This window comes from Peromyscus californicus, unplaced genomic scaffold (genome assembly GCF_007827085.1).
Source record: "Peromyscus californicus insignis strain IS unplaced genomic scaffold, ASM782708v3 Scaffold_12__1_contigs__length_115047231, whole genome shotgun sequence".
In the NCBI taxonomy this organism is placed as follows: Eukaryota; Metazoa; Chordata; class Mammalia; order Rodentia; family Cricetidae; genus Peromyscus; species Peromyscus californicus.
This window is the reverse complement of record NW_026294413.1, coordinates 47,385,150-47,396,487: the sequence shown is the minus strand read 5'-3', so window position 1 is coordinate 47,396,487 and position 11,338 is coordinate 47,385,150.

The window sequence follows — 11,338 nt, the reverse complement described above, 5'->3', positions numbered from 1 at the left end:
CCGGACCTAAGGCAATAGGGCACGTCAATGGTGCGCTAGAAACCCCAAAACCATGAGCCATAAAGAGGTCTCTTCTCTCTTCAAGGTCGTTATTTCAGGTCTGATAACAGAAAGATAGCACAAGACCCAAATACAAAGTGGCCCAGAATGTAAAACACACCCCAGCCAGGAGAGCCACTACTCTGCCCTGGGTTTCCCTTAGAATATTTACGGAACTTGCTGGGAGGCGGGGGGACAACAGCCAATAGTTCTAACTTTGCATCCTCTCAGGCTCCTGTGTGGGGAGGCAATAGACTGTTCTCATCACTAAGGAAAGATGCCCATGGGGGACTCTGGACACTGTGACCAGGGAATAGGGCACACTCCCATGGGTCACCCTGCAGTGGAGAAGAGGCCACTGCTCTGGGATCCTACTGGAACACTGGAGGAAGGGAAGAAAGGAGGCAGCCCTCCAAAGGAGAGATTGTTAGGGATGGGCTGTTCTGTCTCCTCACTTGCCGGCCCCCTCTAGCTGCTCGGGCCTTGATTCTCGCAAGGATCAATCCTTTTTCCTTCCTTCTTCCAGAAGCTTCCAGGAATTTCCCTCTTCCTGTATAAGTTGTGCTACTGTGGTTGCTTGATTATGTTCCTCCAGCCAATGTAAGTTTCTGGGATGCCGAGGTTTTCATTGGCAAACATGCCTCTTCTACCATCCGCATTCACCTCTGCCAGCCTCTGCCCATGCAGACTACATGCCTGGGTCCATTTGCTTCTGCTGGGCTTAGGCCTTGTGCTCATGAGCAGGAGTTGAGAGCTGGGCTGTTGGCCTCTCAAGCCACGTCTCTGCAGGTTCCTGGTTGCTGGATGCCTGGTGGACTGGAGGAGACAGTCCTCTGCTGTGTGCCTTTCCATACAGGTCGGGTTCTGAACATGGCTTCCTTCTGTGGTCCTCTCTAATCTTTTCCTGCTCATCACACTTTGGGGGTGGCTCTGTCCCCCACTTTCCCACCCTGTCCTTGGCTCTCTTCATGTTAACCCACCACAGTAAGCCACCTGATTCCTGCCAGGCCCCTTGCTGAACACTGGCTTCTATTCAGCTTTATTGCCCCAGGACCTAGCTCAGTGCCTTCCACACCACAGGCATTTCCTAAATTAGGGAACTAAGGAATGATTAAGCATTGGCTGATTATATAGGAAAGCAAAGTACTATATGAAAAATGAGGACTATTAAGTACTATATGAAAAAGGAGATGGGAGAGAAACATTCAAATTGTTTTTGTTTTTGTTTTAAAACTAAGACTCACAGTAAGGCACACAGTTCATATTGCCTTGTGGCTTGGCATACACTCCCCACCCCCCACACATACTCACGTACACACAACTGGTTGAGAATCTTAGGGGAAAAGGGCTTACCTTTACTAAAGTGTGACATACTGTAATTCATTCTATTTAATTTTGTATCATTTCAATTTTCAATTAACTTCTCATTATAGTGTGTTAAAATGATTTCATGGCTTACAAGCCAATTTAACAGAGAGCTCAGAAAGCATTTGGCCTGGTAACCTTTGTTATTCTCTCCATCATGGAGATCACACTATCCCAGCAGCAGCAGCAGCAGCAGCAGCAGCAGCAGCAGCAGCAGCAGCAGCATCCTTATAGTGATGCATTTATTGGGAGTTGGTGTCTTTGCCCAAAACAAACAAACAAACAAACAAACAAACAAACAAACAAACAAACAAAAATAAAGCACAGATGTAATGGCTATGGCTATCCTAAGGTTTTCACAAGTTTTATTCAGTGCTGGCCTTTTCTTTTTAAAGGTTTAGCCTGTTTTAAGAATGGTCTAATTTTAGACCTCACAGCAAGCTGCTAATATGAGTGATTTTAGATTTCGTGATCATCAGAGTTCGTGCCTGGAAACCATTGGCCTCTGAGCTGGCCAGGTACAGTGGGCTCTAGAACAAGCCTGAAGAAGGCAGCTCATCTTGGATGCTTGCCTGAGAGTCCCTGGCCTCTCTCACTGTGTCCTGCTGACACAAACAGCTCTTTCTTGCCAATGCCTGGTTTTACTCTATGCTTGACTGGCAGAGCACGCAGGCCTGCCTGCTGGTGTTGCCAGGGCCTTAAGCTCCACTTGCAACTCCAGGGTCCTTCATTGTTTCTAACTCCATCCTGGTCTGCAGGCCTGACCGCCACAAAACTGTGTGGTTCATGGCTGAGTTATATGTTCTGTCAAACCTCCAATTTCCTCTTTGGACTCACCATCTATCTACCATTCTCCTGATACCTAAATTGCAGAGCTAAGTTAAAGGGTAGGAACTGGCCACAGGTATTTTTTTTTTTTTTTAGCTGCTATTTTGAATCAAATCTATAAACTCTGTGTTCAGGTAGACATCACCTCCATACAAGCCTAGGGTACGTAGACCTATGACCAGATGGGGATTTAGTCTTTGACTCTAAAGGGGAGTCTCGGCAAGCTGTATCAACCATCTGGTTACCAGTTTATTGACCACTACTAGTTTACCAACCTACAATAGGCCAGACACGAGTGCAGTGTCACATAGAAGACGAAATCGACGCCCCATCCTTGTGTTGGTGCTGTAGCAGGAGAAACAGAGAATAATCAGATCAGCAAGGTACATATCAAAACAGGAGATGTGCTAAGCATTGTGCAGAGGTGAGTCCACAAAAATGTGTGCAGGGCAGTGTACACGAGTGAGTGTGCATGTGTGTGGCTGCAGTAGTGATGCACCCACACGGGGGGGGGGGGGGGCTTCAGGAGGTGGTGACCTTTCGGGTGAGAGAGGAGTGCATTTGGAGTAAAGGGTGATTTGGTGAGAGGGTGAAGAGGAGGCAGAGGTCAGTGACTGACTCAACAGGGACAGTCGGAGCAACCCCTTGTCACCTCCCCTCAGCGCATGACAAAAAAGTGGGCAATTTTTTGGCACATAGATGCGGTGATTTTTGTTGTTGTTGTTGTTGTTCACATTTTTGAAAGATGTATGTCCACGAGCATTTTGGCTGCAGGTATGTATGTGCGCCATGTGGGTGCCTGGTGCCCATGGAGGTCAGAAGAGGGTGTTAAATCTCCTAGAACTGGGGTTAAGGACTGCTGTGAGCCATCTAATGGGTACTGGGACTGGAGTTACAAGTAGTTGTGGACCACCATGTGGGTCCTGGGAACTGAACCTGGGTCCTCTGCAAGAGCAACAAGTGATCTCAACCGCTGAACCATCTCTCCAGCCCTGACTGAGTTTTCTAATGATTAGTCCTAGGGATGTAACTCAGTGATAAAACAGTTGCTTAGCAAGGCACAGCCTTGGATCCAATCCCTAGTACCACCTTGTAAATTGTTATTATTTTTCAGAGGTGGGGTCCAACGGAGGACCTTGTGTACTTTACCACTGAGCTAGAGCCCAGTCTTTAACATTGCTGTTTTTAATTGTGGTAAAAATGTGCATGGCAAAGTTTGGCATCTGCCCCACGTGGATGGATGTGGCTAGCTCTGTGACAATCTTTACGCTGCCATGAAACCATCATCACAATCCACGTCCTGAATGTTTCCACCATCTCAGACTGAACCTGTATCCAACAGCTCCCAGCCCCTCCTTCCAGCCAATGGCTGCCAACCCTCCTTTCTGTTTCTATGAGTTACATGTGTTGAAGTAGTCTTATGCCACCTAGGATAGTGTCTTCCAGGCTCGTCCGTGCTGCAGCACATTCCAGAACCTTCTGCCTGTTTCAAGTCAAATGATGCTCTGCTTTATGAATGTGTTGAATTGGGTTGTCTGGTTACCTCATGGCTGCTGTTTCCTATGGGGGCTGCCTGCTGGGCTGCTGTGGCTAATGCCGCTAATTCCAGCATCTCTTCAGGTTCCCCCGAACTTTCAGTTTCTTAGGCTCCATACCCAGAAGCAGGACAGCAATTTCAGGTCCCTGCTCTGTGTCCACTCTGCTCACCATGCCGATTCATCGTGTCTGAAGTTACTTGCACTGGTTCGCTGGTGGGTCCCTCTTTCCTCTCTGGCATGTTTCTTGGCCAGCAGGGAACCGGCAACTACATCTCCCATCTGGACCCTGTGTAAGACACAAGGTAGGTAGGGTCCACACTAGGCCCATTGGAGGAGCAAGTCTGGACAGGGCTGGTGCAGAGGGGAGGGCAAAGGGTGGGCAGGGAAGAGTGTGTTCCCTCCGGCCTGTTGTCACACGTTTCGACACAATGTGCGCCTCTGAGTTTGTTGGAAAGGGCCACTCTGCTCCTAAAATAAAAATAGATCTAATCTATCTCCCCGTGGGAAAAACAGAAACCCGCGGAGTAAATGGCCTGCCAGACATCCAGGGGTCAGGAGAGGCTCAGCCAGGACAGAATCCAGGCTCTCTCAAGCGAGTCCTGCTGTCACCAAGCCAGCTACCAGAAATGACTGTGTTTTCCTTTGTTTCTTAGCTCCTCTCAGCTTGTCTCTGTCCTGGTCAGAGCAGGAGAAAGAATGGACCCTTGCTGAGACACGGCCTCAGCCTAGGGACCCAGGGGTGCCTGGCACACAGCTTGTGATGCAGACTGTGGCAGAGAGGGGGCCGCCTTCTTTTCTGCAAATGTTCGGCAGTTCAGGGCTTGGTCAGATCTGAGGCCTCTCTGGGGCTCAGGACACCTCCTATTGGCTCCCCAGGAGCGTCATAGAGGGACATGCAGGCTCCTGGGGTGGACTAGAGGGTGCGTGCATGTGTGAGTGTGTGTAGAGACAGAGGCAGCAAGAAACCGTCTTTGTGACATCGAGACACAGATAGGACCTCCCGTAGATTTTCAGAGGCTAAGTGATCCGATGTGCTGGGAAGCATATCTAGCACACAGGAGTGGTTATGTCAGCATTTTTTTTTAATTATTGAGGCAGAGACACACACAGAGGGAGAAGAGGGCAGGCAGGAGGCAGAGAGGACCTCTGCTTTTGAGGCCCCTTCGTTTGACAAAAGGAAGACTGAGCTTGGGGAATCTGCCTGCAACGGGCGTGGGCAGTGAGGCAGCTGCTGACGAAGCTGCAGTGTGGCTCTCACTGACCAGATCCTCCGCTCTGCTCCTCACTGTCCCCCGTAAGTCATCTGGGCCTCGTCCTCCGTTTGGCAGGAGGGGAGTATCTTTTCAGATAGGCCAGGATTCCTTAGTCCATCTCCCTCTGAACCCACCTGAACTTGAAGCCGCCCAGTCTGGGCTGGTTTACAATCAACGCCGTCGCAGGGAGAACTTTTGAAGTTCCTGTTTCAAACTCCATTTTCCTGTCTGGTTTCTAGATGGAGACGGACAAGAGGCAGCTAGAGGGCTTAATTACTCCCCACAAGGCTGCTGTGGCGGCAGGTCCCAGCACCCTGCTGTCCTTGGCACCGTCTCTGTGCTTTGTGCGGATGGCAGCTGTATTGACCATTTCTCCCACACCCTTGCGCGAAGGAAGCAAACAACCATGCCAGATAACTATCTGCATTTGGCCCAGACCCTCCCTGCCGTGCTGTTTCAACGGCGGAAACTAAAGGAAACCAGGCTTCTGAGATCACAGAGTGCCGCTGCCCATTTGACTTTGGGGAGAAGGCTCTGGGCCAGCTCAGGGGTGCCTTGGACCGCCCCAGATGCTGGGTTGATGAAGCTTGAGAAGATACCGGTGTTAAACGCCACAAGCCTGGGCACAGCTTTTGCATCCAAAAGCCAAAAATAAGTAGCCCTGTAAGATATAGTCTAGCAATGGGTGGGGCGGTGCTGGTGCCGTGGACACAGGCATGAAAAGGCCGCAGGGACATGCTGTCCAGCATGGCCCCCTTGCTGTGGAGATAGGCGGGCTATTTTCAGCTGGTTGATTCTCAGATGCCTGGCTGCCATGGGAAGGCTGCGCACCGGCTTCCTCTTGTGCCCTTGTGCCGAAACTGGCAGTGAAGCCCAAGCTGGGTTTATTACCTCATCGGCTTTCCTCTCCCTGCCCCAGGGGAGAGTCTAGTGTGGAAAGTAGCAGGAGCTTTTCCAACACAAATAAACCATCATCTCAGGGAGCAACCGTGATGTTAGAAGATGAGGATGGGTTTCACTGAGGATCCCTGACATCCCAGAGCCGGGTCCCAACCCCCCTTAGGGATACAGGCCAATCTGGAACTCGAAAGATGCAGAGAGGTCCTCTGAAATACAGGTTGGGTGATGCTGTCCGTGAATGACTCCAATTCACAGGAGCAGCGTGGTTCTTTGCCGACCACCTGAGTGTTTGTGGCAGTTGCTGGGAAAGGGAAGCACCAGGACGGGAGCTCTAGCTTCACAGAAGGTAGCACAGTGGTTTCCATATGTGCAGGAGTCCGTGTGTGCTTCCTGTGCCAGGTCCAGAGTGGTGTGGCTGCTTTTCTCCTTCCCATTTTCCTAAATAAGCTTCCCGGAGGAAGAGGAAAAAATGTCAGTTTTGTGGACATACATCTACCACATGGCTACTCTTTGGGTGGTTGTCACACTGTGTGCCCCTGGTGGCCACCCTGACTTCTTCAAGAGGAAAACAGTGTTTTGTGTTCAGTGCAGTGTGAACGGAGGGGTCCAGGCATTCAGGGATCTGCTGAGCCACCCCAGAAGCCTTTAGGAGACCTGTGCCTGTGCCTGGGCTCTATTTCATCAACCCACATCTGCCACTAGGAGCTGTGGAGATGCTGTAAGAATTATGTCCTTAATTAGGTCACCAGCCTGAGACGGTGTCCCAACCTAAAAAGCGGGCGTGCCTCTGTGCCCTCTCTTTCTGTATCGCCTCTCTCTCTCTCTCTCTCTCTCTCTCTCTCTCTCTCTCTCTCTCTCTCTCTCTCTCTCTCCCTTTCTCTTTCAATAAAGCTCTAGAAAGGTAACCATGGCTCGTGATTCTTCACCGATACATCCAGCACTCTCCTCCGTCGGCACGAGCACCCGCCGCTTAACCAACAGATGCCATTGTTCCTTCACGCAGGGTGAACCCTGCCCTGTGCGTGGTCTTTGCGCTGACTGCCCTGTTTGCCTCTTGTAGCCAGAAATATGCCTTTGTCCCTGTGTCACCTGTACGCCAGTGTCCACCCCTCACCCAGGTGAAGACATTTGACGAAAGACCAACAGCCAAGCCCCGGGGTAGTGTGCATGCCAGGAATCCCAGCATGCAGGACGGGGATGGCTGCAAGTTTCGGGCCCCTTAGTCGACACTGCCAGTTCTGGGCCAGTCAGCATCACATAGAAAGACTATGCCTCCAAAACCAATGCGCGCCCGCACACGTGTGTGTGTGTGTGTGTGTGTGTGTGTGTGTGTGTGTGTGTGTGTGTGTGTCTTCAAAATGTGCACACATACATATGTGTACAGAGTTTCAGATGAACACAAAAGGTGGGGGAATTCTTTTTCATTTAAGGACAATGTGGATCTTAGGAATTGTCTTTTTTTTTTCTTCTTTCTTTTCTGAAATGGGGTCTCACTATGTAGCCTAGGCTGGCTTCAAACTTGAGATCCTCCCGCTTGAGCCCCCTGCCTGCTGGGATTACGTAAAGCTGTGGTGCTCCCAGGCCTGGCTTGAACAGGACATGCTTCAGCCTCCTACAACTGCCCCTCCCCCACCCCAGCCCAGGCGAGCTGCCCAGAGTGGAGGTTGTGGGGACAGGGGGGCAGGCACCCATGCTGGACCTGTACCTGCTGTACCTGCTGCTGTTGTGAATGATTAGGTGAACCTTCAAATGCCAGCTAATCCTCTGCCTCTTCTTCCTTTCAGACCTCTGTTCTTTCCCTCTTTTCTTCCACATTCCCCTCTTTTATTCCAGCTGGAATGAAATATAAGGAACATAAAAGGCTGAGGCCTTTTCTCAGTTGCTAAGTGTTTGCCTCACACACACAACCCCCTGGGTTTGATCCCAGCACTGTATAAACTCTTGCTGTGGTGGTGGCTCACGCCTGTAATCCCGGCACTAGGGAGGCAGGGTCAGGAGGATCTTCGCAAGTTCGAGGCTGCCCTGTTCTACATAGTACTGAGCCAGCTAGCTTTACACAGTGAGACCCTACTTCAAAAAAACCACTCAGTGGTTAGTGGACGCTTGTAATCCCAGCATTTGGGAAGTGAGGGCAGGAAGACCAGAGTTCAAGGCCAGCCCCTGCTACATAGCAAGTCTGAGGCCAGTCTGGGTTACATGTCTCAAAATGCCAAAAATAAATAAGTAAATAATAAACAAATAGTATACATTGATGATGGTCTGGTATCTGTATACACTGTACAATGCTGTGATAATCACTTTAGTCAACACACACCACATTGCTAGTTACTTCTCAAATGTGTGTGTGTGCGTGTGCACATGCTCACTCACCCCACATTTCCAGTGTACAACACAGCATTAACTTTGGTGCCCATGCTCTGCATTAGATTCCTAAGACATCATCTCCTATTCTGGCACCTGTCCTTTATTCCACTAGAGTACCCATCTTCCTTTGCTCCTCTACTCACCCCTCATCACTTGTCAGTTCCCACTACGGTGTGAATTGACTCTCACCAGTATTCGCTCTTTTCCCTCAGGCTTGAAGATAACCCCACACGATCATAATGAAGACAGCTCTGGGTAACCTCGCAGATGCCTTGGTCTTCTTGAGCCAAGATTAAGTTTTGAGACTTGCCTAAACTCCACATTCATAGATTACTACAAAGAACAACAACATATGAAAACATATGAACTCTTTCTCCATTAAAGGGGCCAGGTGTTGTCCATTCTGGGCATTCATGCTGCTAAGAGAATGTCCTAAAATTGGGCAGGATATTGAATCCGAAGCAAAATTTTCTCTGTACAGGCCCACTGAGACTATCTTGAGTAGCAATTATTGTAAGATTATTATAGGACTGTCAACTGATTATACATGCAATTGTAGGTAAATAACTATGGCTATAATTGTATAGCATTTATAGTTGTTTTATACATGCAACTATAGGTAAATAATTATGGATAGAATTTGTATAGTGTTTATGGTTTTTAAAGAGCAATGTGACATATATTGTACCATTTGCTTCCCACAATGGCCTTGAGAAGGGCAGGCATCTTTAAACACACTCGTGAGCACTTTGAGGTCCAGAAAACAAAGTGATGGGCAAGAATCCAGGACCACCACTTCTACTTGTGAGCTATCCTGCGATTCGAGTCTGCCTTCTGTGGCTTGAGGCTTGCCAATTTCACGGTCTCATCACGGGGCCATTCATTTGTTTCTTCATGTGCTCTGTGGCTATTCACTAAGCTCCAGGCACTATTTTCTTTCTTAGGTGGAGCGGGGAGAAACGTGAAGGAAACCCACTCCTCTGTCTTGGGATGGGGAAGGCTGGCAGTTTGGGTTTGGCTTTCTACCTGTTTCTACCTTGGGCATGTTTTCCCAAACCCTCTTTAACACAATGTCCTGAAATGGAGATTTGCACATTTGCTGCAGCTGGGTTGACCATGCCACTTGATGTGGCTGGGACAGCCCCAGTTCACTCATCTTGGTATCCCATTAGAATGATTAATAATACTCATTTTTTTTTTTTTTTTGTGTGTGTGTGTGTGTGTGTGTGTGTGTGTGTGCTTAAAAGTATCCTGGTTTGGGTGATAAATCACATGACCACCTCCCAGGGGTACACAGAAAGCCTGCAATCCCCATCCAAGAGATGTACACAGGATTGCAACTCCAGAAACCAAAGATGCATGGTGAGATTAAGTACCTAAGACAAGCAACCTCTATATATGTCACAGTCATGTTGCCAGACTTCCTTGCAGAGTGATTGGATCGCGTGACTAGTTGGGTCCTATTGCTGACTGGAGATGAGATGCCACTTCTAGGCCAAGGCCAGATCTGCTGCCCTCTGTCTCCCCTCTGAGATGGCTTCTGTTGCCATGGTAGCAGCACCTGGAAACTGAACAGCTCCTTGGGGAAAAGGCCTCTCCAGCCTGCTTGGCCCTTGTGTGAGGGAAGCCAGTGCGAGTGTGCAGAGCCATCAGGCTTCCCGTGCAGCTGCCTTTCAGCTTATTGTCCTGATATTGGAACGAGACCTGGTTCACTTGATCTGATTAATCAGAGGTCTCTAGTCATAAAAACCCAGCAGCCTCTTCCTCACGGTCCTCTAATCGAGCGGCTTTATTCCAGTGTTTTTAAGTGGGTTTAAGGCCGTGCTGCATCTGCAGGCTCACATGCCCCCCCACTTTCTTGGCACTATCTGATAGTGTACCTAAAGTCCCAGAGAAGTTGCTTGTTAGGTGCCAGTGGTATGGACTGTGACGGAGGATGCCACCTTAGATGCTTCTCAGGCTATAGGCTTGCTATCGGTAGGATTCCAGTTTTCCTAACCATGGAGTCCACGTTACCGGTCTCCCACCCAGTGCTTCCCCTTCCCATGGAGTTGGAAGTTTCTAAGGATCTGTGTTAAACCCATTTCTGAACTGTAAAGTCAGTTGTAAAACATACAACTGTCATTGCAAAGGTTAAATAGTGTATGCAGAAGAAAATCAGTGCGTACTAGAGGGGAGAGCATGCACCATGGTGAAGTGGGGATGCTGCCTGTGGGCAGCTGATTATTTCTGACTAGGTGTCACGTGACTACACCCCCCGCTGAGCAGCATGGATCAGCCGTGATGATCCTCAGGTGCTTGCGGCAGGCAGCTCTTGTCTCTGGAGAGGACTGATGGAATCAGTCGCCAGAGTGTTACATACACACACTTCCAGGAGGGCAACCGGAAACTAACAAAACCAATTGGTGGGTGATTTGCATGGCTGGGGGAGAAATCAATCAGAGTGGTTTTATGGCTGGTGGCTGACCAACCCACCCACCGTCTCTGTCACCTGGCGTTGAGCTGGGTCTCTCTGGAGCTGACCTTTGCAGAAGTTCCAGCTTCCCTTTGAAATGAGGATAACCGATCAATCCCCTTTGACTGAGGCCATTATGGGGAAGTCTGTATCGAGGAGAGGGAAATGGATTGTCTTCGAGACTGAGCCACAATGCCCTGGCCTAGTCACAGACTTCGGTGGTGTGTGGGAGGTATACTTTTAATCAGGGCGATGAGGAGAAAGACAAAAACACCCGGCTGGAGTCCAAGGGGATGATCGGGCAGGGGGGCCTGGGACAAGAAGCTTTCTTCTGCCTCTTGGTGGGCAGTTGGGCTGCTGGCAACCTGGGCTTGGGGTGCTGATTTGGGGAGAGTTGTGTTGCCCTCTTGGTGGGGTAGGAAGGAGGATGGAGGGGGAAGGGGTCCTTTGGGGACTCAGGTGGTGGGAGGATAGACAGCCTTCAAGACCACCACCAAAGGTCCAGGTGAGACTAGTGATCTGACACATGCCGATTCATGAGGCTTACTAACCAGTCCCAACACTTCCCTTTTTAAAGTTCTCGTAGTGTTAAAAAC